Source organism: Schistocerca gregaria, unplaced genomic scaffold (assembly GCF_023897955.1).
Source record: "Schistocerca gregaria isolate iqSchGreg1 unplaced genomic scaffold, iqSchGreg1.2 ptg000355l, whole genome shotgun sequence".
In the NCBI taxonomy this organism is placed as follows: domain Eukaryota; kingdom Metazoa; phylum Arthropoda; class Insecta; order Orthoptera; family Acrididae; genus Schistocerca; species Schistocerca gregaria.
The window spans coordinates 1,164,716-1,186,651 of NW_026061814.1; the positions used below are offsets into that span (position 1 = coordinate 1,164,716).

General features: G+C 50.1%; 17 non-coding genes across 17 annotated transcripts; all 17 read right to left on the reverse strand.

The window, feature by feature from the left end:
- Positions 1 to 635: 635 nt before the first annotated feature.
- LOC126308319 (5S ribosomal RNA) lies at positions 636 to 754 on the reverse strand. The gene has a single exon (XR_007554224.1). It is a non-coding gene; the product is annotated as a 5S ribosomal RNA (ribosomal RNA).
- A 1,146-nt stretch (positions 755 to 1,900) lies between these two features.
- Positions 1,901 to 2,019, reverse strand: LOC126308320 (5S ribosomal RNA). Its single transcript, XR_007554225.1, has one exon. It is a non-coding gene; the product is annotated as a 5S ribosomal RNA (ribosomal RNA).
- A 1,146-nt stretch (positions 2,020 to 3,165) lies between these two features.
- LOC126308321 (5S ribosomal RNA) lies at positions 3,166 to 3,284 on the reverse strand. The gene has a single exon (XR_007554226.1). It is a non-coding gene; the product is annotated as a 5S ribosomal RNA (ribosomal RNA).
- A 1,146-nt stretch (positions 3,285 to 4,430) lies between these two features.
- On the reverse strand, positions 4,431 to 4,549 carry LOC126308322 (5S ribosomal RNA). The gene has a single exon (XR_007554227.1). It is a non-coding gene; the product is annotated as a 5S ribosomal RNA (ribosomal RNA).
- Positions 4,550 to 5,695: 1,146 nt separating this feature from the next.
- Positions 5,696 to 5,814, reverse strand: LOC126308324 (5S ribosomal RNA). The gene has a single exon (XR_007554229.1). It is a non-coding gene; the product is annotated as a 5S ribosomal RNA (ribosomal RNA).
- Positions 5,815 to 6,960: 1,146 nt separating this feature from the next.
- On the reverse strand, positions 6,961 to 7,079 carry LOC126308326 (5S ribosomal RNA). The gene has a single exon (XR_007554230.1). It is a non-coding gene; the product is annotated as a 5S ribosomal RNA (ribosomal RNA).
- A 1,146-nt stretch (positions 7,080 to 8,225) lies between these two features.
- Positions 8,226 to 8,344, reverse strand: LOC126308327 (5S ribosomal RNA). Its single transcript, XR_007554231.1, has one exon. It is a non-coding gene; the product is annotated as a 5S ribosomal RNA (ribosomal RNA).
- A 1,146-nt stretch (positions 8,345 to 9,490) lies between these two features.
- On the reverse strand, positions 9,491 to 9,609 carry LOC126308328 (5S ribosomal RNA). The gene has a single exon (XR_007554232.1). It is a non-coding gene; the product is annotated as a 5S ribosomal RNA (ribosomal RNA).
- Positions 9,610 to 10,755: 1,146 nt separating this feature from the next.
- LOC126308329 (5S ribosomal RNA) lies at positions 10,756 to 10,874 on the reverse strand. Its single transcript, XR_007554233.1, has one exon. It is a non-coding gene; the product is annotated as a 5S ribosomal RNA (ribosomal RNA).
- Positions 10,875 to 12,020: 1,146 nt separating this feature from the next.
- Positions 12,021 to 12,139, reverse strand: LOC126308330 (5S ribosomal RNA). The gene has a single exon (XR_007554234.1). It is a non-coding gene; the product is annotated as a 5S ribosomal RNA (ribosomal RNA).
- A 1,146-nt stretch (positions 12,140 to 13,285) lies between these two features.
- LOC126308331 (5S ribosomal RNA) lies at positions 13,286 to 13,404 on the reverse strand. Its single transcript, XR_007554235.1, has one exon. It is a non-coding gene; the product is annotated as a 5S ribosomal RNA (ribosomal RNA).
- A 1,146-nt stretch (positions 13,405 to 14,550) lies between these two features.
- On the reverse strand, positions 14,551 to 14,669 carry LOC126308332 (5S ribosomal RNA). The gene has a single exon (XR_007554236.1). It is a non-coding gene; the product is annotated as a 5S ribosomal RNA (ribosomal RNA).
- Positions 14,670 to 15,815: 1,146 nt separating this feature from the next.
- On the reverse strand, positions 15,816 to 15,934 carry LOC126308333 (5S ribosomal RNA). Its single transcript, XR_007554237.1, has one exon. It is a non-coding gene; the product is annotated as a 5S ribosomal RNA (ribosomal RNA).
- A 1,146-nt stretch (positions 15,935 to 17,080) lies between these two features.
- On the reverse strand, positions 17,081 to 17,199 carry LOC126308334 (5S ribosomal RNA). The gene has a single exon (XR_007554238.1). It is a non-coding gene; the product is annotated as a 5S ribosomal RNA (ribosomal RNA).
- Positions 17,200 to 18,345: 1,146 nt separating this feature from the next.
- LOC126308337 (5S ribosomal RNA) lies at positions 18,346 to 18,464 on the reverse strand. The gene has a single exon (XR_007554240.1). It is a non-coding gene; the product is annotated as a 5S ribosomal RNA (ribosomal RNA).
- A 1,146-nt stretch (positions 18,465 to 19,610) lies between these two features.
- Positions 19,611 to 19,729, reverse strand: LOC126308338 (5S ribosomal RNA). Its single transcript, XR_007554241.1, has one exon. It is a non-coding gene; the product is annotated as a 5S ribosomal RNA (ribosomal RNA).
- A 1,146-nt stretch (positions 19,730 to 20,875) lies between these two features.
- LOC126308339 (5S ribosomal RNA) lies at positions 20,876 to 20,994 on the reverse strand. Its single transcript, XR_007554242.1, has one exon. It is a non-coding gene; the product is annotated as a 5S ribosomal RNA (ribosomal RNA).
- Positions 20,995 to 21,936: the final 942 nt, after the last annotated feature.

Here is a 21,936-nt window from a genome sequence, read left to right on the forward strand (position 1 = left end):
CACCTGCCTGACACGCGTCGCGCTTCCAGATATTTGCGTAATTCGCACGGTGCATTCTCGGCTGTCCCCTTCCGTCCCGACTTGTCCCGACTTTGCTCGACTGCCGCTCGCTGCCGCTCGGGTCGCGGTCCATATGACAGCACAAGTACGAGAAGCATCTGCGAGATGGGCGCGGGCCGAACCGGCGTGTCCGAGGCGCCGTGTGCGGCCGTTCGGAGCTACCAGAGCCGCTCTGTGCTGCGCCGTGCCGTGGAAAGGTGCGAAAACATGCACACAAGACACAGGCTGTTCGGCAAAGTATCCATCTCTTGTAGCGACGAAAGGTTAATTTTTGTTTACAAATTTGCCGTTGTGCACTGCTACAAAATTGGAATTTAGCGCTCCTACAAAACAGTAGGCTCTGACGCATTTTAAGAGCACATCTGTCGATTCGCAGTGTTTCGTTATTTTCAACGAGTTCCTAGCACTCTTCCTCCGCGCATTCTTGTTCAAACTGAGTTCATTACTGTAATTTTGCATCTTACATTTAATACAGTGGTTTAAAATGCTTGTGGAAGCATCTTTGTCGCACCTGAGAGTTTGTATGAAAAGAGGACTGGCAGGTGTAGTGACATAAAATTTAGAAGAAGAGAGGGAGCCAACAGCACCCGGTGTTCCCAGGCGGTCACCCATCCAAGTACTAACCGGGCCCGATGTTGCTTAACTTCGGTGATCGGACGAGAACCGGTGTATTCAACATGGTATGGCCGTTGGCGTCCTTATACAGTAGCCGCACGGCAGAAGAAGGCTTCGCCTCTCCTCCCAACACACGCAATCGCCGTCTTCGGTGGCACATTTGACGCAAAGCACGTCCTTCCACCTCGAAGGCGACGCGCAGTGCGGCGCGCCGCCACGTGGGTCAGACGCACAACACAGCTGCTCGTTGCACCGCCTGTCATTCGTTTGTTCGACAAAGTATCCATCTCTTGTAGCGACGAAAGGTAAATTTTTGTTTACAAATTTGCCGTTGTGCACTGCTACAAAACAATATGCCCTGACGTATTTCACAACATTTCTGTCACTTCACACTGTTTTGTTATTTCCAGAGACTCTTTGGAAGTCTTCCTTGGCGCACTCTTTTCAAATTGAGTTCCTTAACATCGTATCTTACGATAGTTTAAAATCAGTATGGAAGCATCTTTGTCACATGAGAAAGGTAGCATGAAAAAAGGGCTGGCAGGGGTAGTGACAAGAAAGCAAGAAATGAAGACAGAGGGAAGCGGTCTCACCTGCCTGACACGCGTCGCGCTTCCAGATATTTGCGTAATTCGCACGGTGCATTCTCGGCTGTCCCCTTCCGTCCCGACTTGTCCCGACTTTGCTCGACTGCCGCTCGCTGACGCTCGGGTCGCGGTCCATATGACAGCACAAGTACGAGAAGCATCTGCGAGATGGGCGCGGGCCGAACCGGCGTGTCCGAGGCGCCGTGTGCGGCCGTTCGGAGCTACCAGAGCCGCTCTGTGCTGCGCCGTGCCGTGGAAAGGTGCGAAAACATGCACACAAGACACAGGCTGTTCGGCAAAGTATCCATCTCTTGTAGCGACGAAAGGTTAATTTTTGTTTACAAATTTGCCGTTGTGCACTGCTACAAAATTGGAATTTAGCGCTCCTACAAAACAGTAGGCTCTGACGCATTTTAAGAGCACATCTGTCGATTCGCAGTGTTTCGTTATTTTCAACGAGTTCCTAGCACTCTTCCTCCGCGCATTCTTGTTCAAACTGAGTTCATTACTGTAATTTTGCATCTTACATTTAATACAGTGGTTTAAAATGCTTGTGGAAGCATCTTTGTCGCACCTGAGAGTTTGTATGAAAAGAGGACTGGCAGGTGTAGTGACATAAAATTTAGAAGAAGAGAGGGAGCCAACAGCACCCGGTGTTCCCAGGCGGTCACCCATCCAAGTACTAACCGGGCCCGATGTTGCTTAACTTCGGTGATCGGACGAGAACCGGTGTATTCAACATGGTATGGCCGTTGGCGTCCTTATACAGTAGCCGCACGGCAGAAGAAGGCTTCGCCTCTCCTCCCAACACACGCAATCGCCGTCTTCGGTGGCACATTTGACGCAAAGCACGTCCTTCCACCTCGAAGGCGACGCGCAGTGCGGCGCGCCGCCACGTGGGTCAGACGCACAACACAGCTGCTCGTTGTACCGCCTGTCATTCGTTTGTTCGACAAAGTATCCATCTCTTGTAGCGACGAAAGGTAAATTTTTGTTTACAAATTTGCCGTTGTGCACTGCTACAAAACAATATGCCCTGACGTATTTCACAACATTTCTGTCACTTCACACTGTTTTGTTATTTCCAGAGACTCTTTGGAAGTCTTCCTTGGCGCACTCTTTTCAAATTGAGTTCCTTAACATCGTATCTTACGATAGTTTAAAATCAGTATGGAAGCATCTTTGTCACATGAGAAAGGTAGCATGAAAAAAGGGCTGGCAGGGGTAGTGACAAGAAAGCAAGAAATGAAGACAGAGGGAAGCGGTCTCACCTGCCTGACACGCGTCGCGCTTCCAGATATTTGCGTAATTCGCACGGTGCATTCTCGGCTGTCCCCTTCCGTCCCGACTTGTCCCGACTTTGCTCGACTGCCGCTCGCTGCCGCTCGGGTCGCGGTCCATATGACAGCACAAGTACGAGAAGCATCTGCGAGATGGGCGCGGGCCGAACCGGCGTGTCCGAGGCGCCGTGTGCGGCCGTTCGGAGCTACCAGAGCCGCTCTGTGCTGCGCCGTGCCGTGGAAAGGTGCGAAAACATGCACACAAGACACAGGCTGTTCGGCAAAGTATCCATCTCTTGTAGCGACGAAAGGTTAATTTTTGTTTACAAATTTGCCGTTGTGCACTGCTACAAAATTGGAATTTAGCGCTCCTACAAAACAGTAGGCTCTGACGCATTTTAAGAGCACATCTGTCGATTCGCAGTGTTTCGTTATTTTCAACGAGTTCCTAGCACTCTTCCTCCGCGCATTCTTGTTCAAACTGAGTTCATTACTGTAATTTTGCATCTTACATTTAATACAGTGGTTTAAAATGCTTGTGGAAGCATCTTTGTCGCACCTGAGAGTTTGTATGAAAAGAGGACTGGCAGGTGTAGTGACATAAAATTTAGAAGAAGAGAGGGAGCCAACAGCACCCGGTGTTCCCAGGCGGTCACCCATCCAAGTACTAACCGGGCCCGATGTTGCTTAACTTCGGTGATCGGACGAGAACCGGTGTATTCAACATGGTATGGCCGTTGGCGTCCTTATACAGTAGCCGCACGGCAGGAGAAGGCTTCGCCTCTCCTCCCAACACACGCAATCGCCGTCTTCGGTGGCACATTTGACGCAAAGCACGTCCTTCCACCTCGAAGGCGACGCGCAGTGCGGCGCGCCGCCACGTGGGTCAGACGCACAACACAGCTGCTCGTTGCACCGCCTGTCATTCGTTTGTTCGACAAAGTATCCATCTCTTGTAGCGACGAAAGGTAAATTTTTGTTTACAAATTTGCCGTTGTGCACTGCTACAAAACAATATGCCCTGACGTATTTCACAACATTTCTGTCACTTCACACTGTTTTGTTATTTCCAGAGACTCTTTGGAAGTCTTCCTTGGCGCACTCTTTTCAAATTGAGTTCCTTAACATCGTATCTTACGATAGTTTAAAATCAGTATGGAAGCATCTTTGTCACATGAGAAAGGTAGCATGAAAAAAGGGCTGGCAGGGGTAGTGACAAGAAAGCAAGAAATGAAGACAGAGGGAAGCGGTCTCACCTGCCTGACACGCGTCGCGCTTCCAGATATTTGCGTAATTCGCACGGTGCATTCTCGGCTGTCCCCTTCCGTCCCGACTTGTCCCGACTTTGCTCGACTGCCGCTCGCTGCCGCTCGGGTCGCGGTCCATATGACAGCACAAGTACGAGAAGCATCTGCGAGATGGGCGCGGGCCGAACCGGCGTGTCCGAGGCGCCGTGTGCGGCCGTTCGGAGCTACCAGAGCCGCTCTGTGCTGCGCCGTGCCGTGGAAAGGTGCGAAAACATGCACACAAGACACAGGCTGTTCGGCAAAGTATCCATCTCTTGTAGCGACGAAAGGTTAATTTTTGTTTACAAATTTGCCGTTGTGCACTGCTACAAAATTGGAATTTAGCGCTCCTACAAAACAGTAGGCTCTGACGCATTTTAAGAGCACATCTGTCGATTCGCAGTGTTTCGTTATTTTCAACGAGTTCCTAGCACTCTTCCTCCGCGCATTCTTGTTCAAACTGAGTTCATTACTGTAATTTTGCATCTTACATTTAATACAGTGGTTTAAAATGCTTGTGGAAGCATCTTTGTCGCACCTGAGAGTTTGTATGAAAAGAGGACTGGCAGGTGTAGTGACATAAAATTTAGAAGAAGAGAGGGAGCCAACAGCACCCGGTGTTCCCAGGCGGTCACCCATCCAAGTACTAACCGGGCCCGATGTTGCTTAACTTCGGTGATCGGACGAGAACCGGTGTATTCAACATGGTATGGCCGTTGGCGTCCTTATACAGTAGCCGCACGGCAGGAGAAGGCTTCGCCTCTCCTCCCAACACACGCAATCGCCGTCTTCGGTGGCACATTTGACGCAAAGCACGTCCTTCCACCTCGAAGGCGACGCGCAGTGCGGCGCGCCGCCACGTGGGTCAGACGCACAACACAGCTGCTCGTTGCACCGCCTGTCATTCGTTTGTTCGACAAAGTATCCATCTCTTGTAGCGACGAAAGGTAAATTTTTGTTTACAAATTTGCCGTTGTGCACTGCTACAAAACAATATGCCCTGACGTATTTCACAACATTTCTGTCACTTCACACTGTTTTGTTATTTCCAGAGACTCTTTGGAAGTCTTCCTTGGCGCACTCTTTTCAAATTGAGTTCCTTAACATCGTATCTTACGATAGTTTAAAATCAGTATGGAAGCATCTTTGTCACATGAGAAAGGTAGCATGAAAAAAGGGCTGGCAGGGGTAGTGACAAGAAAGCAAGAAATGAAGACAGAGGGAAGCGGTCTCACCTGCCTGACACGCGTCGCGCTTCCAGATATTTGCGTAATTCGCACGGTGCATTCTCGGCTGTCCCCTTCCGTCCCGACTTGTCCCGACTTTGCTCGACTGCCGCTCGCTGACGCTCGGGTCGCGGTCCATATGACAGCACAAGTACGAGAAGCATCTGCGAGATGGGCGCGGGCCGAACCGGCGTGTCCGAGGCGCCGTGTGCGGCCGTTCGGAGCTACCAGAGCCGCTCTGTGCTGCGCCGTGCCGTGGAAAGGTGCGAAAACATGCACACAAGACACAGGCTGTTCGGCAAAGTATCCATCTCTTGTAGCGACGAAAGGTTAATTTTTGTTTACAAATTTGCCGTTGTGCACTGCTACAAAATTGGAATTTAGCGCTCCTACAAAACAGTAGGCTCTGACGCATTTTAAGAGCACATCTGTCGATTCGCAGTGTTTTGTTATTTTCAACGAGTTCCTAGCACTCTTCCTCCGCGCATTCTTGTTCAAACTGAGTTCATTACTGTAATTTTGCATCTTACATTTAATACAGTGGTTTAAAATGCTTGTGGAAGCATCTTTGTCGCACCTGAGAGTTTGTATGAAAAGAGGACTGGCAGGTGTAGTGACATAAAATTTAGAAGAAGAGAGGGAGCCAACAGCACCCGGTGTTCCCAGGCGGTCACCCATCCAAGTACTAACCGGGCCCGATGTTGCTTAACTTCGGTGATCGGACGAGAACCGGTGTATTCAACATGGTATGGCCGTTGGCGTCCTTATACAGTAGCCGCACGGCAGAAGAAGGCTTCGCCTCTCCTCCCAACACACGCAATCGCCGTCTTCGGTGGCACATTTGACGCAAAGCACGTCCTTCCACCTCGAAGGCGACGCGCAGTGCGGCGCGCCGCCACGTGGGTCAGACGCACAACACAGCTGCTCGTTGCACCGCCTGTCATTCGTTTGTTCGACAAAGTATCCATCTCTTGTAGCGACGAAAGGTAAATTTTTGTTTACAAATTTGCCGTTGTGCACTGCTACAAAACAATATGCCCTGACGTATTTCACAACATTTCTGTCACTTCACACTGTTTTGTTATTTCCAGAGACTCTTTGGAAGTCTTCCTTGGCGCACTCTTTTCAAATTGAGTTCCTTAACATCGTATCTTACGATAGTTTAAAATCAGTATGGAAGCATCTTTGTCACATGAGAAAGGTAGCATGAAAAAAGGGCTGGCAGGGGTAGTGACAAGAAAGCAAGAAATGAAGACAGAGGGAAGCGGTCTCACCTGCCTGACACGCGTCGCGCTTCCAGATATTTGCGTAATTCGCATGGTGCATTCTCGGCTGTCCCCTTCCGTCCCGACTTGTCCCGACTTTGCTCGACTGCCGCTCGCTGCCGCTCGGGTCGCGGTCCATATGACAGCACAAGTACGAGAAGCATCTGCGAGATGGGCGCGGGCCGAACCGGCGTGTCCGAGGCGCCGTGTGCGGCCGTTCGGAGCTACCAGAGCCGCTCTGTGCTGCGCCGTGCCGTGGAAAGGTGCGAAAACATGCACACAAGACACAGGCTGTTCGGCAAAGTATCCATCTCTTGTAGCGACGAAAGGTTAATTTTTGTTTACAAATTTGCCGTTGTGCACTGCTACAAAATTGGAATTTAGCGCTCCTACAAAACAGTAGGCTCTGACGCATTTTAAGAGCACATCTGTCGATTCGCAGTGTTTCGTTATTTTCAACGAGTTCCTAGCACTCTTCCTCCGCGCATTCTTGTTCAAACTGAGTTCATTACTGTAATTTTGCATCTTACATTTAATACAGTGGTTTAAAATGCTTGTGGAAGCATCTTTGTCGCACCTGAGAGTTTGTATGAAAAGAGGACTGGCAGGTGTAGTGACATAAAATTTAGAAGAAGAGAGGGAGCCAACAGCACCCGGTGTTCCCAGGCGGTCACCCATCCAAGTACTAACCGGGCCCGATGTTGCTTAACTTCGGTGATCGGACGAGAACCGGTGTATTCAACATGGTATGGCCGTTGGCGTCCTTATACAGTAGCCGCACGGCAGAAGAAGGCTTCGCCTCTCCTCCCAACACACGCAATCGCCGCCTTCGGTGGCACATTTGACGCAAAGCACGTCCTTCCACCTCGAAGGCGACGCGCAGTGCGGCGCGTCGCCACGTGGGTCAGACGCACAACACAGCTGCTCGTTGCACCGCCTGTCATTCGTTTGTTCGACAAAGTATCCATCTCTTGTAGCGACGAAAGGTAAATTTTTGTTTACAAATTTTCCGTTGTGCACTGCTACAAAACAATATGCCCTGACGTATTTCACAACATTTCTGTCACTTCACACTGTTTTGTTATTTCCAGAGACTCTTTGGAAGTCTTCCTTGGCGCACTCTTTTCAAATTGAGTTCCGTAACATCGTATCTTACGATAGTTTAAAATCAGTATGGAAGCATCTTTGTCACATGAGAAAGGTAGCATGAAAAAAGGGCTGGCAGGGGTAGTGACAAGAAAGCAAGAAATGAAGACAGAGGGAAGCGGTCTCACCTGCCTGACACGCGTCGCGCTTCCAGATATTTGCGTAATTCGCACGGTGCATTCTCGGCTGTCCCCTTCCGTCCCGACTTGTCCCGACTTTGCTCGACTGCCGCTCGCTGCCGCTCGGGTCGCGGTCCATATGACAGCACAAGTACGAGAAGCATCTGCGAGATGGGCGCGGGCCGAACCGGCGTGTCCGAGGCGCCGTGTGCGGCCGTTCGGAGCTACCAGAGCCGCTCTGTGCTGCGCCGTGCCGTGGAAAGGTGCGAAAACATGCACACAAGACACAGGCTGTTCGGCAAAGTATCCATCTCTTGTAGCGACGAAAGGTTAATTTTTGTTTACAAATTTGCCGTTGTGCACTGCTACAAAATTGGAATTTAGCGCTCCTACAAAACAGTAGGCTCTGACGCATTTTAAGAGCACATCTGTCGATTCGCAGTGTTTCGTTATTTTCAACGAGTTCCTAGCACTCTTCCTCCGCGCATTCTTGTTCAAACTGAGTTCATTACTGTAATTTTGCATCTTACATTTAATACAGTGGTTTAAAATGCTTGTGGAAGCATCTTTGTCGCACCTGAGAGTTTGTATGAAAAGAGGACTGGCAGGTGTAGTGACATAAAATTTAGAAGAAGAGAGGGAGCCAACAGCACCCGGTGTTCCCAGGCGGTCACCCATCCAAGTACTAACCGGGCCCGATGTTGCTTAACTTCGGTGATCGGACGAGAACCGGTGTATTCAACATGGTATGGCCGTTGGCGTCCTTATACAGTAGCCGCACGGCAGAAGAAGGCTTCGCCTCTCCTCCCAACACACGCAATCGCCGTCTTCGGTGGCACATTTGACGCAAAGCACGTCCTTCCACCTCGAAGGCGACGCGCAGTGCGGCGCGCCGCCACGTGGGTCAGACGCACAACACAGCTGCTCGTTGCACCGCCTGTCATTCGTTTGTTCGACAAAGTATCCATCTCTTGTAGCGACGAAAGGTAAATTTTTGTTTACAAATTTGCCGTTGTGCACTGCTACAAAACAATATGCCCTGACGTATTTCACAACATTTCTGTCACTTCACACTGTTTTGTTATTTCCAGAGACTCTTTGGAAGTCTTCCTTGGCGCACTCTTTTCAAATTGAGTTCCTTAACATCGTATCTTACGATAGTTTAAAATCAGTATGGAAGCATCTTTGTCACATGAGAAAGGTAGCATGAAAAAAGGGCTGGCAGGGGTAGTGACAAGAAAGCAAGAAATGAAGACAGAGGGAAGCGGTCTCACCTGCCTGACACGCGTCGCGCTTCCAGATATTTGCGTAATTCGCACGGTGCATTCTCGGCTGTCCCCTTCCGTCCCGACTTGTCCCGACTTTGCTCGACTGCCGCTCGCTGCCGCTCGGGTCGCGGTCCATATGACAGCACAAGTACGAGAAGCATCTGCGAGATGGGCGCGGGCCGAACCGGCGTGTCCGAGGCGCCGTGTGCGGCCGTTCGGAGCTACCAGAGCCGCTCTGTGCTGCGCCGTGCCGTGGAAAGGTGCGAAAACATGCACACAAGACACAGGCTGTTCGGCAAAGTATCCATCTCTTGTAGCGACGAAAGGTTAATTTTTGTTTACAAATTTGCCGTTGTGCACTGCTACAAAATTGGAATTTAGCGCTCCTACAAAACAGTAGGCTCTGACGCATTTTAAGAGCACATCTGTCGATTCGCAGTGTTTCGTTATTTTCAACGAGTTCCTAGCACTCTTCCTCCGCGCATTCTTGTTCAAACTGAGTTCATTACTGTAATTTTGCATCTTACATTTAATACAGTGGTTTAAAATGCTTGTGGAAGCATCTTTGTCGCACCTGAGAGTTTGTATGAAAAGAGGACTGGCAGGTGTAGTGACATAAAATTTAGAAGAAGAGAGGGAGCCAACAGCACCCGGTGTTCCCAGGCGGTCACCCATCCAAGTACTAACCGGGCCCGATGTTGCTTAACTTCGGTGATCGGACGAGAACCGGTGTATTCAACATGGTATGGCCGTTGGCGTCCTTATACAGTAGCCGCACGGCAGAAGAAGGCTTCGCCTCTCCTCCCAACACACGCAATCGCCGTCTTCGGTGGCACATTTGACGCAAAGCACGTCCTTCCACCTCGAAGGCGACGCGCAGTGCGGCGCGCCGCCACGTGGGTCAGACGCACAACACAGCTGCTCGTTGTACCGCCTGTCATTCGTTTGTTCGACAAAGTATCCATCTCTTGTAGCGACGAAAGGTAAATTTTTGTTTACAAATTTGCCGTTGTGCACTGCTACAAAACAATATGCCCTGACGTATTTCACAACATTTCTGTCACTTCACACTGTTTTGTTATTTCCAGAGACTCTTTGGAAGTCTTCCTTGGCGCACTCTTTTCAAATTGAGTTCCTTAACATCGTATCTTACGATAGTTTAAAATCAGTATGGAAGCATCTTTGTCACATGAGAAAGGTAGCATGAAAAAAGGGCTGGCAGGGGTAGTGACAAGAAAGCAAGAAATGAAGACAGAGGGAAGCGGTCTCACCTGCCTGACACGCGTCGCGCTTCCAGATATTTGCGTAATTCGCACGGTGCATTCTCGGCTGTCCCCTTCCGTCCCGACTTGTCCCGACTTTGCTCGACTGCCGCTCGCTGCCGCTCGGGTCGCGGTCCATATGACAGCACAAGTACGAGAAGCATCTGCGAGATGGGCGCGGGCCGAACCGGCGTGTCCGAGGCGCCGTGTGCGGCCGTTCGGAGCTACCAGAGCCGCTCTGTGCTGCGCCGTGCCGTGGAAAGGTGCGAAAACATGCACACAAGACACAGGCTGTTCGGCAAAGTATCCATCTCTTGTAGCGACGAAAGGTTAATTTTTGTTTACAAATTTGCCGTTGTGCACTGCTACAAAATTGGAATTTAGCGCTCCTACAAAACAGTAGGCTCTGACGCATTTTAAGAGCACATCTGTCGATTCGCAGTGTTTCGTTATTTTCAACGAGTTCCTAGCACTCTTCCTCCGCGCATTCTTGTTCAAACTGAGTTCATTACTGTAATTTTGCATCTTACATTTAATACAGTGGTTTAAAATGCTTGTGGAAGCATCTTTGTCGCACCTGAGAGTTTGTATGAAAAGAGGACTGGCAGGTGTAGTGACATAAAATTTAGAAGAAGAGAGGGAGCCAACAGCACCCGGTGTTCCCAGGCGGTCACCCATCCAAGTACTAACCGGGCCCGATGTTGCTTAACTTCGGTGATCGGACGAGAACCGGTGTATTCAACATGGTATGGCCGTTGGCGTCCTTATACAGTAGCCGCACGGCAGGAGAAGGCTTCGCCTCTCCTCCCAACACACGCAATCGCCGTCTTCGGTGGCACATTTGACGCAAAGCACGTCCTTCCACCTCGAAGGCGACGCGCAGTGCGGCGCGCCGCCACGTGGGTCAGACGCACAACACAGCTGCTCGTTGCACCGCCTGTCATTCGTTTGTTCGACAAAGTATCCATCTCTTGTAGCGACGAAAGGTAAATTTTTGTTTACAAATTTGCCGTTGTGCACTGCTACAAAACAATATGCCCTGACGTATTTCACAACATTTCTGTCACTTCACACTGTTTTGTTATTTCCAGAGACTCTTTGGAAGTCTTCCTTGGCGCACTCTTTTCAAATTGAGTTCCTTAACATCGTATCTTACGATAGTTTAAAATCAGTATGGAAGCATCTTTGTCACATGAGAAAGGTAGCATGAAAAAAGGGCTGGCAGGGGTAGTGACAAGAAAGCAAGAAATGAAGACAGAGGGAAGCGGTCTCACCTGCCTGACACGCGTCGCGCTTCCAGATATTTGCGTAATTCGCACGGTGCATTCTCGGCTGTCCCCTTCCGTCCCGACTTGTCCCGACTTTGCTCGACTGCCGCTCGCTGCCGCTCGGGTCGCGGTCCATATGACAGCACAAGTACGAGAAGCATCTGCGAGATGGGCGCGGGCCGAACCGGCGTGTCCGAGGCGCCGTGTGCGGCCGTTCGGAGCTACCAGAGCCGCTCTGTGCTGCGCCGTGCCGTGGAAAGGTGCGAAAACATGCACACAAGACACAGGCTGTTCGGCAAAGTATCCATCTCTTGTAGCGACGAAAGGTTAATTTTTGTTTACAAATTTGCCGTTGTGCACTGCTACAAAATTGGAATTTAGCGCTCCTACAAAACAGTAGGCTCTGACGCATTTTAAGAGCACATCTGTCGATTCGCAGTGTTTCGTTATTTTCAACGAGTTCCTAGCACTCTTCCTCCGCGCATTCTTGTTCAAACTGAGTTCATTACTGTAATTTTGCATCTTACATTTAATACAGTGGTTTAAAATGCTTGTGGAAGCATCTTTGTCGCACCTGAGAGTTTGTATGAAAAGAGGACTGGCAGGTGTAGTGACATAAAATTTAGAAGAAGAGAGGGAGCCAACAGCACCCGGTGTTCCCAGGCGGTCACCCATCCAAGTACTAACCGGGCCCGATGTTGCTTAACTTCGGTGATCGGACGAGAACCGGTGTATTCAACATGGTATGGCCGTTGGCGTCCTTATACAGTAGCCGCACGGCAGGAGAAGGCTTCGCCTCTCCTCCCAACACACGCAATCGCCGTCTTCGGTGGCACATTTGACGCAAAGCACGTCCTTCCACCTCGAAGGCGACGCGCAGTGCGGCGCGCCGCCACGTGGGTCAGACGCACAACACAGCTGCTCGTTGCACCGCCTGTCATTCGTTTGTTCGACAAAGTATCCATCTCTTGTAGCGACGAAAGGTAAATTTTTGTTTACAAATTTGCCGTTGTGCACTGCTACAAAACAATATGCCCTGACGTATTTCACAACATTTCTGTCACTTCACACTGTTTTGTTATTTCCAGAGACTCTTTGGAAGTCTTCCTTGGCGCACTCTTTTCAAATTGAGTTCCTTAACATCGTATCTTACGATAGTTTAAAATCAGTATGGAAGCATCTTTGTCACATGAGAAAGGTAGCATGAAAAAAGGGCTGGCAGGGGTAGTGACAAGAAAGCAAGAAATGAAGACAGAGGGAAGCGGTCTCACCTGCCTGACACGCGTCGCGCTTCCAGATATTTGCGTAATTCGCACGGTGCATTCTCGGCTGTCCCCTTCCGTCCCGACTTGTCCCGACTTTGCTCGACTGCCGCTCGCTGACGCTCGGGTCGCGGTCCATATGACAGCACAAGTACGAGAAGCATCTGCGAGATGGGCGCGGGCCGAACCGGCGTGTCCGAGGCGCCGTGTGCGGCCGTTCGGAGCTACCAGAGCCGCTCTGTGCTGCGCCGTGCCGTGGAAAGGTGCGAAAACATGCACACAAGACACAGGCTGTTCGGCAAAGTATCCATCTCTTGTAGCGACGAAAGGTTAATTTTTGTTTACAAATTTGCCGTTGTGCACTGCTACAAAATTGGAATTTAGCGCTCCTACAAAACAGTAGGCTCTGACGCATTTTAAGAGCACATCTGTCGATTCGCAGTGTTTTGTTATTTTCAACGAGTTCCTAGCACTCTTCCTCCGCGCATTCTTGTTCAAACTGAGTTCATTACTGTAATTTTGCATCTTACATTTAATACAGTGGTTTAAAATGCTTGTGGAAGCATCTTTGTCGCACCTGAGAGTTTGTATGAAAAGAGGACTGGCAGGTGTAGTGACATAAAATTTAGAAGAAGAGAGGGAGCCAACAGCACCCGGTGTTCCCAGGCGGTCACCCATCCAAGTACTAACCGGGCCCGATGTTGCTTAACTTCGGTGATCGGACGAGAACCGGTGTATTCAACATGGTATGGCCGTTGGCGTCCTTATACAGTAGCCGCACGGCAGAAGAAGGCTTCGCCTCTCCTCCCAACACACGCAATCGCCGTCTTCGGTGGCACATTTGACGCAAAGCACGTCCTTCCACCTCGAAGGCGACGCGCAGTGCGGCGCGCCGCCACGTGGGTCAGACGCACAACACAGCTGCTCGTTGCACCGCCTGTCATTCGTTTGTTCGACAAAGTATCCATCTCTTGTAGCGACGAAAGGTAAATTTTTGTTTACAAATTTGCCGTTGTGCACTGCTACAAAACAATATGCCCTGACGTATTTCACAACATTTCTGTCACTTCACACTGTTTTGTTATTTCCAGAGACTCTTTGGAAGTCTTCCTTGGCGCACTCTTTTCAAATTGAGTTCCTTAACATCGTATCTTACGATAGTTTAAAATCAGTATGGAAGCATCTTTGTCACATGAGAAAGGTAGCATGAAAAAAGGGCTGGCAGGGGTAGTGACAAGAAAGCAAGAAATGAAGACAGAGGGAAGCGGTCTCACCTGCCTGACACGCGTCGCGCTTCCAGATATTTGCGTAATTCGCATGGTGCATTCTCGGCTGTCCCCTTCCGTCCCGACTTGTCCCGACTTTGCTCGACTGCCGCTCGCTGCCGCTCGGGTCGCGGTCCATATGACAGCACAAGTACGAGAAGCATCTGCGAGATGGGCGCGGGCCGAACCGGCGTGTCCGAGGCGCCGTGTGCGGCCGTTCGGAGCTACCAGAGCCGCTCTGTGCTGCGCCGTGCCGTGGAAAGGTGCGAAAACATGCACACAAGACACAGGCTGTTCGGCAAAGTATCCATCTCTTGTAGCGACGAAAGGTTAATTTTTGTTTACAAATTTGCCGTTGTGCACTGCTACAAAATTGGAATTTAGCGCTCCTACAAAACAGTAGGCTCTGACGCATTTTAAGAGCACATCTGTCGATTCGCAGTGTTTCGTTATTTTCAACGAGTTCCTAGCACTCTTCCTCCGCGCATTCTTGTTCAAACTGAGTTCATTACTGTAATTTTGCATCTTACATTTAATACAGTGGTTTAAAATGCTTGTGGAAGCATCTTTGTCGCACCTGAGAGTTTGTATGAAAAGAGGACTGGCAGGTGTAGTGACATAAAATTTAGAAGAAGAGAGGGAGCCAACAGCACCCGGTGTTCCCAGGCGGTCACCCATCCAAGTACTAACCGGGCCCGATGTTGCTTAACTTCGGTGATCGGACGAGAACCGGTGTATTCAACATGGTATGGCCGTTGGCGTCCTTATACAGTAGCCGCACGGCAGAAGAAGGCTTCGCCTCTCCTCCCAACACACGCAATCGCCGCCTTCGGTGGCACATTTGACGCAAAGCACGTCCTTCCACCTCGAAGGCGACGCGCAGTGCGGCGCGTCGCCACGTGGGTCAGACGCACAACACAGCTGCTCGTTGCACCGCCTGTCATTCGTTTGTTCGACAAAGTATCCATCTCTTGTAGCGACGAAAGGTAAATTTTTGTTTACAAATTTTCCGTTGTGCACTGCTACAAAACAATATGCCCTGACGTATTTCACAACATTTCTGTCACTTCACACTGTTTTGTTATTTCCAGAGACTCTTTGGAAGTCTTCCTTGGCGCACTCTTTTCAAATTGAGTTCCGTAACATCGTATCTTACGATAGTTTAAAATCAGTATGGAAGCATCTTTGTCACATGAGAAAGGTAGCATGAAAAAAGGGCTGGCAGGGGTAGTGACAAGAAAGCAAGAAATGAAGACAGAGGGAAGCGGTCTCACCTGCCTGACACGCGTCGCGCTTCCAGATATTTGCGTAATTCGCACGGTGCATTCTCGGCTGTCCCCTTCCGTCCCGACTTGTCCCGACTTTGCTCGACTGCCGCTCGCTGCCGCTCGGGTCGCGGTCCATATGACAGCACAAGTACGAGAAGCATCTGCGAGATGGGCGCGGGCCGAACCGGCGTGTCCGAGGCGCCGTGTGCGGCCGTTCGGAGCTACCAGAGCCGCTCTGTGCTGCGCCGTGCCGTGGAAAGGTGCGAAAACATGCACACAAGACACAGGCTGTTCGGCAAAGTATCCATCTCTTGTAGCGACGAAAGGTTAATTTTTGTTTACAAATTTGCCGTTGTGCACTGCTACAAAATTGGAATTTAGCGCTCCTACAAAACAGTAGGCTCTGACGCATTTTAAGAGCACATCTGTCGATTCGCAGTGTTTCGTTATTTTCAACGAGTTCCTAGCACTCTTCCTCCGCGCATTCTTGTTCAAACTGAGTTCATTACTGTAATTTTGCATCTTACATTTAATACAGTGGTTTAAAATGCTTGTGGAAGCATCTTTGTCGCACCTGAGAGTTTGTATGAAAAGAGGACTGGCAGGTGTAGTGACATAAAATTTAGAAGAAGAGAGGGAGCCAACAGCACCCGGTGTTCCCAGGCGGTCACCCATCCAAGTACTAACCGGGCCCGATGTTGCTTAACTTCGGTGATCGGACGAGAACCGGTGTATTCAACATGGTATGGCCGTTGGCGTCCTTATACAGTAGCCGCACGGCAGAAGAAGGCTTCGCCTCTCCTCCCAACACACGCAATCGCCGTCTTCGGTGGCACATTTGACGCAAAGCACGTCCTTCCACCTCGAAGGCGACGCGCAGTGCGGCGCGCCGCCACGTGGGTCAGACGCACAACACAGCTGCTCGTTGCACCGCCTGTCATTCGTTTGTTCGACAAAGTATCCATCTCTTGTAGCGACGAAAGGTAAATTTTTGTTTACAAATTTGCCGTTGTGCACTGCTACAAAACAATATGCCCTGACGTATTTCACAACATTTCTGTCACTTCACACTGTTTTGTTATTTCCAGAGACTCTTTGGAAGTCTTCCTTGGCGCACTCTTTTCAAATTGAGTTCCTTAACATCGTATCTTACGATAGTTTAAAATCAGTATGGAAGCATCTTTGTCACATGAGAAAGGTAGCATGAAAAAAGGGCTGGCAGGGGTAGTGACAAGAAAGCAAGAAATGAAGACAGAGGGAAGCGGTCTCACCTGCCTGACACGCGTCGCGCTTCCAGATATTTGCGTAATTCGCACGGTGCATTCTCGGCTGTCCCCTTCCGTCCCGACTTGTCCCGACTTTGCTCGACTGCCGCTCGCTGCCGCTCGGGTCGCGGTCCATATGACAGCACAAGTACGAGAAGCATCTGCGAGATGGGCGCGGGCCGAACCGGCGTGTCCGAGGCGCCGTGTGCGGCCGTTCGGAGCTACCAGAGCCGCTCTGTGCTGCGCCGTGCCGTGGAAAGGTGCGAAAACATGCACACAAGACACAGGCTGTTCGGCAAAGTATCCATCTCTTGTAGCGACGAAAGGTTAATTTTTGTTTACAAATTTGCCGTTGTGCACTGCTACAAAATTGGAATTTAGCGCTCCTACAAAACAGTAGGCTCTGACGCATTTTAAGAGCACATCTGTCGATTCGCAGTGTTTCGTTATTTTCAACGAGTTCCTAGCACTCTTCCTCCGCGCATTCTTGTTCAAACTGAGTTCATTACTGTAATTTTGCATCTTACATTTAATACAGTGGTTTAAAATGCTTGTGGAAGCATCTTTGTCGCACCTGAGAGTTTGTATGAAAAGAGGACTGGCAGGTGTAGTGACATAAAATTTAGAAGAAGAGAGGGAGCCAACAGCACCCGGTGTTCCCAGGCGGTCACCCATCCAAGTACTAACCGGGCCCGATGTTGCTTAACTTCGGTGATCGGACGAGAACCGGTGTATTCAACATGGTATGGCCGTTGGCGTCCTTATACAGTAGCCGCACGGCAGAAGAAGGCTTCGCCTCTCCTCCCAACACACGCAATCGCCGTCTTCGGTGGCACATTTGACGCAAAGCACGTCCTTCCACCTCGAAGGCGACGCGCAGTGCGGCGCGCCGCCACGTGGGTCAGACGCACAACACAGCTGCTCGTTGCACCGCCTGTCATTCGTTTGTTCGACAAAGTATCCATCTCTTGTAGCGACGAAAGGTAAATTTTTGTTTACAAATTTGCCGTTGTGCACTGCTACAAAACAATATGCCCTGACGTATTTCACAACATTTCTGTCACTTCACACTGTTTTGTTATTTCCAGAGACTCTTTGGAAGTCTTCCTTGGCGCACTCTTTTCAAATTGAGTTCCTTAACATCGTATCTTACGATAGTTTAAAATCAGTATGGAAGCATCTTTGTCACATGAGAAAGGTAGCATGAAAAAAGGGCTGGCAGGGGTAGTGACAAGAAAGCAAGAAATGAAGACAGAGGGAAGCGGTCTCACCTGCCTGACACGCGTCGCGCTTCCAGATATTTGCGTAATTCGCACGGTGCATTCTCGGCTGTCCCCTTCCGTCCCGACTTGTCCCGACTTTGCTCGACTGCCGCTCGCTGCCGCTCGGGTCGCGGTCCATATGACAGCACAAGTACGAGAAGCATCTGCGAGATGGGCGCGGGCCGAACCGGCGTGTCCGAGGCGCCGTGTGCGGCCGTTCGGAGCTACCAGAGCCGCTCTGTGCTGCGCCGTGCCGTGGAAAGGTGCGAAAACATGCACACAAGACACAGGCTGTTCGGCAAAGTATCCATCTCTTGTAGCGACGAAAGGTTAATTTTTGTTTACAAATTTGCCGTTGTGCACTGCTACAAAATTGGAATTTAGCGCTCCTACAAAACAGTAGGCTCTGACGCATTTTAAGAGCACATCTGTCGATTCGCAGTGTTTCGTTATTTTCAACGAGTTCCTAGCACTCTTCCTCCGCGCATTCTTGTTCAAACTGAGTTCATTACTGTAATTTTGCATCTTACATTTAATACAGTGGTTTAAAATGCTTGTGGAAGCATCTTTGTCGCACCTGAGAGTTTGTATGAAAAGAGGACTGGCAGGTGTAGTGACATAAAATTTAGAAGAAGAGAGGGAGCCAACAGCACCCGGTGTTCCCAGGCGGTCACCCATCCAAGTACTAACCGGGCCCGATGTTGCTTAACTTCGGTGATCGGACGAGAACCGGTGTATTCAACATGGTATGGCCGTTGGCGTCCTTATACAGTAGCCGCACGGCAGAAGAAGGCTTCGCCTCTCCTCCCAACACACGCAATCGCCGTCTTCGGTGGCACATTTGACGCAAAGCACGTCCTTCCACCTCGAAGGCGACGCGCAGTGCGGCGCGCCGCCACGTGGGTCAGACGCACAACACAGCTGCTCGTTGCACCGCCTGTCATTCGTTTGTTCGACAAAGTATCCATCTCTTGTAGCGACGAAAGGTAAATTTTTGTTTACAAATTTGCCGTTGTGCACTGCTACAAAACAATATGCCCTGACGTATTTCACAACATTTCTGTCACTTCACACTGTTTTGTTATTTCCAGAGACTCTTTGGAAGTCTTCCTTGGCGCACTCTTTTCAAATTGAGTTCCTTAACATCGTATCTTACGATAGTTTAAAATCAGTATGGAAGCATCTTTGTCACATGAGAAAGGTAGCATGAAAAAAGGGCTGGCAGGGGTAGTGACAAGAAAGCAAGAAATGAAGACAGAGGGAAGCGGTCTCACCTGCCTGACACGCGTCGCGCTTCCAGATATTTGCGTAATTCGCACGGTGCATTCTCGGCTGTCCCCTTCCGTCCCGACTTGTCCCGACTTTGCTCGACTGCCGCTCGCTGCCGCTCGGGTCGCGGTCCATATGACAGCACAAGTACGAGAAGCATCTGCGAGATGGGCGCGGGCCGAACCGGCGTGTCCGAGGCGCCGTGTGCGGCCGTTCGGAGCTACCAGAGCCGCTCTGTGCTGCGCCGTGCCGTGGAAAGGTGCGAAAACATGCACACAAGACACAGGCTGTTCGGCAAAGTATCCATCTCTTGTAGCGACGAAAGGTTAATTTTTGTTTACAAATTTGCCGTTGTGCACTGCTACAAAATTGGAATTTAGCGCTCCTACAAAACAGTAGGCTCTGACGCATTTTAAGAGCACATCTGTCGATTCGCAGTGTTTCGTTATTTTCAACGAGTTCCTAGCACTCTTCCTCCGCGCATTCTTGTTCAAACTGAGTTCATTACTGTAATTTTGCATCTTACATTTAATACAGTGGTTTAAAATGCTTGTGGAAGCATCTTTGTCGCACCTGAGAGTTTGTATGAAAAGAGGACTGGCAGGTGTAGTGACATAAAATTTAGAAGAAGAGAGGGAGCCAACAGCACCCGGTGTTCCCAGGCGGTCACCCATCCAAGTACTAACCGGGCCCGATGTTGCTTAACTTCGGTGATCGGACGAGAACCGGTGTATTCAACATGGTATGGCCGTTGGCGTCCTTATACAGTAGCCGCACGGCAGAAGAAGGCTTCGCCTCTCCTCCCAACACACGCAATCGCCGTCTTCGGTGGCACATTTGACGCAAAGCACGTCCTTCCACCTCGAAGGCGACGCGCAGTGCGGCGCGCCGCCACGTGGGTCAGACGCACAACACAGCTGCTCGTTGCACCGCCTGTCATTCGTTTGTTCGACAAAGTATCCATCTCTTGTAGCGACGAAAGGTAAATTTTTGTTTACAAATTTGCCGTTGTGCACTGCTACAAAACAATATGCCCTGACGTATTTCACAACATTTCTGTCACTTCACACTGTTTTGTTATTTCCAGAGACTCTTTGGAAGTCTTCCTTGGCGCACTCTTTTCAAATTGAGTTCCTTAACATCGTATCTTACGATAGTTTAAAATCAGTATGGAAGCATCTTTGTCACATGAGAAAGGTAGCATGAAAAAAGGGCTGGCAGGGGTAGTGACAAGAAAGCAAGAAATGAAGACAGAGGGAAGCGGTCTCACCTGCCTGACACGCGTCGCGCTTCCAGATATTTGCGTAATTCGCACGGTGCATTCTCGGCTGTCCCCTTCCGTCCCGACTTGTCCCGACTTTGCTCGACTGCCGCTCGCTGCCGCTCGGGTCGCGGTCCATATGACAGCACAAGTACGAGAAGCATCTGCGAGATGGGCGCGGGCCGAACCGGCGTGTCCGAGGCGCCGTGTGCGGCCGTTCGGAGCTACCAGAGCCGCTCTGTGCTGCGCCGTGCCGTGGAAAGGTGCGAAAACATGCACACAAGACACAGGCTGTTCGGCAAAGTATCCATCTCTTGTAGCGACGAAAGGTTAATTTTTGTTTACAAATTTGCCGTTGTGCACTGCTACAAAATTGGAATTTAGCGCTCCTACAAAACAGTAGGCTCTGACGCATTTTAAGAGCACATCTGTCGATTCGCAGTGTTTCGTTATTTTCAACGAGTTCCTAGCACTCTTCCTCCGCGCATTCTTGTTCAAACTGAGTTCATTACTGTAATTTTGCATCTTACATTTAATACAGTGGTTTAAAATGCTTGTGGAAGCATCTTTGTCGCACCTGAGAGTTTGTATGAAAAGAGGACTGGCAGGTGTAGTGACATAAAATTTAGAAGAAGAGAGGGAGCCAACAGCACCCGGTGTTCCCAGGCGGTCACCCATCCAAGTACTAACCGGGCCCGATGTTGCTTAACTTCGGTGATCGGACGAGAACCGGTGTATTCAACATGGTATGGCCGTTGGCGTCCTTATACAGTAGCCGCACGGCAGAAGAAGGCTTCGCCTCTCCTCCCAACACACGCAATCGCCGTCTTCGGTGGCACATTTGACGCAAAGCACGTCCTTCCACCTCGAAGGCGACGCGCAGTGCGGCGCGCCGCCACGTGGGTCAGATGCACAACACAGCTGCTCGTTGCACCGCCTGTCATTCGTTTGTTCGACAAAGTATCCATCTCTTGTAGCGACGAAAGGTAAATTTTTGTTTACAAATTTGCCGTTGTGCACTGCTACAAAACAATATGCCCTGACGTATTTCACAACATTTCTGTCACTTCACACTGTTTTGTTATTTCCAGAGACTCTTTGGAAGTCTTCCTTGGCGCACTCTTTTCAAATTGAGTTCCTTAACATCGTATCTTACGATAGTTTAAAATCAGTATGGAAGCATCTTTGTCACATGAGAAAGGTAGCATGAAAAAAGGGCTGGCAGGGGTAGTGACAAGAAAGCAAGAAATGAAGACAGAGGGAAGCGGTCTCACCTGCCTGACACGCGTCGCGCTTCCAGATATTTGCGTAATTCGCACGGTGCATTCTCGGCTGTCCCCTTCCGTCCCGACTTGTCCCGACTTTGCTCGACTGCCGCTCGCTGCCGCTCGGGTCGCGGTCCATATGACAGCACAAGTACGAGAAGCATCTGCGAGATGGGCGCGGGCCGAACCGGCGTGTCCGAGGCGCCGTGTGCGGCCGTTCGGAGCTACCAGAGCCGCTCTGTGCTGCGCCGTGCCGTGGAAAGGTGCGAAAACATGCACACAAGACACAGGCTGTTCGGCAAAGTATCCATCTCTTGTAGCGACGAAAGGTTAATTTTTGTTTACAAATTTGCCGTTGTGCACTGCTACAAAATTGGAATTTAGCGCTCCTACAAAACAGTAGGCTCTGACGCATTTTAAGAGCACATCTGTCGATT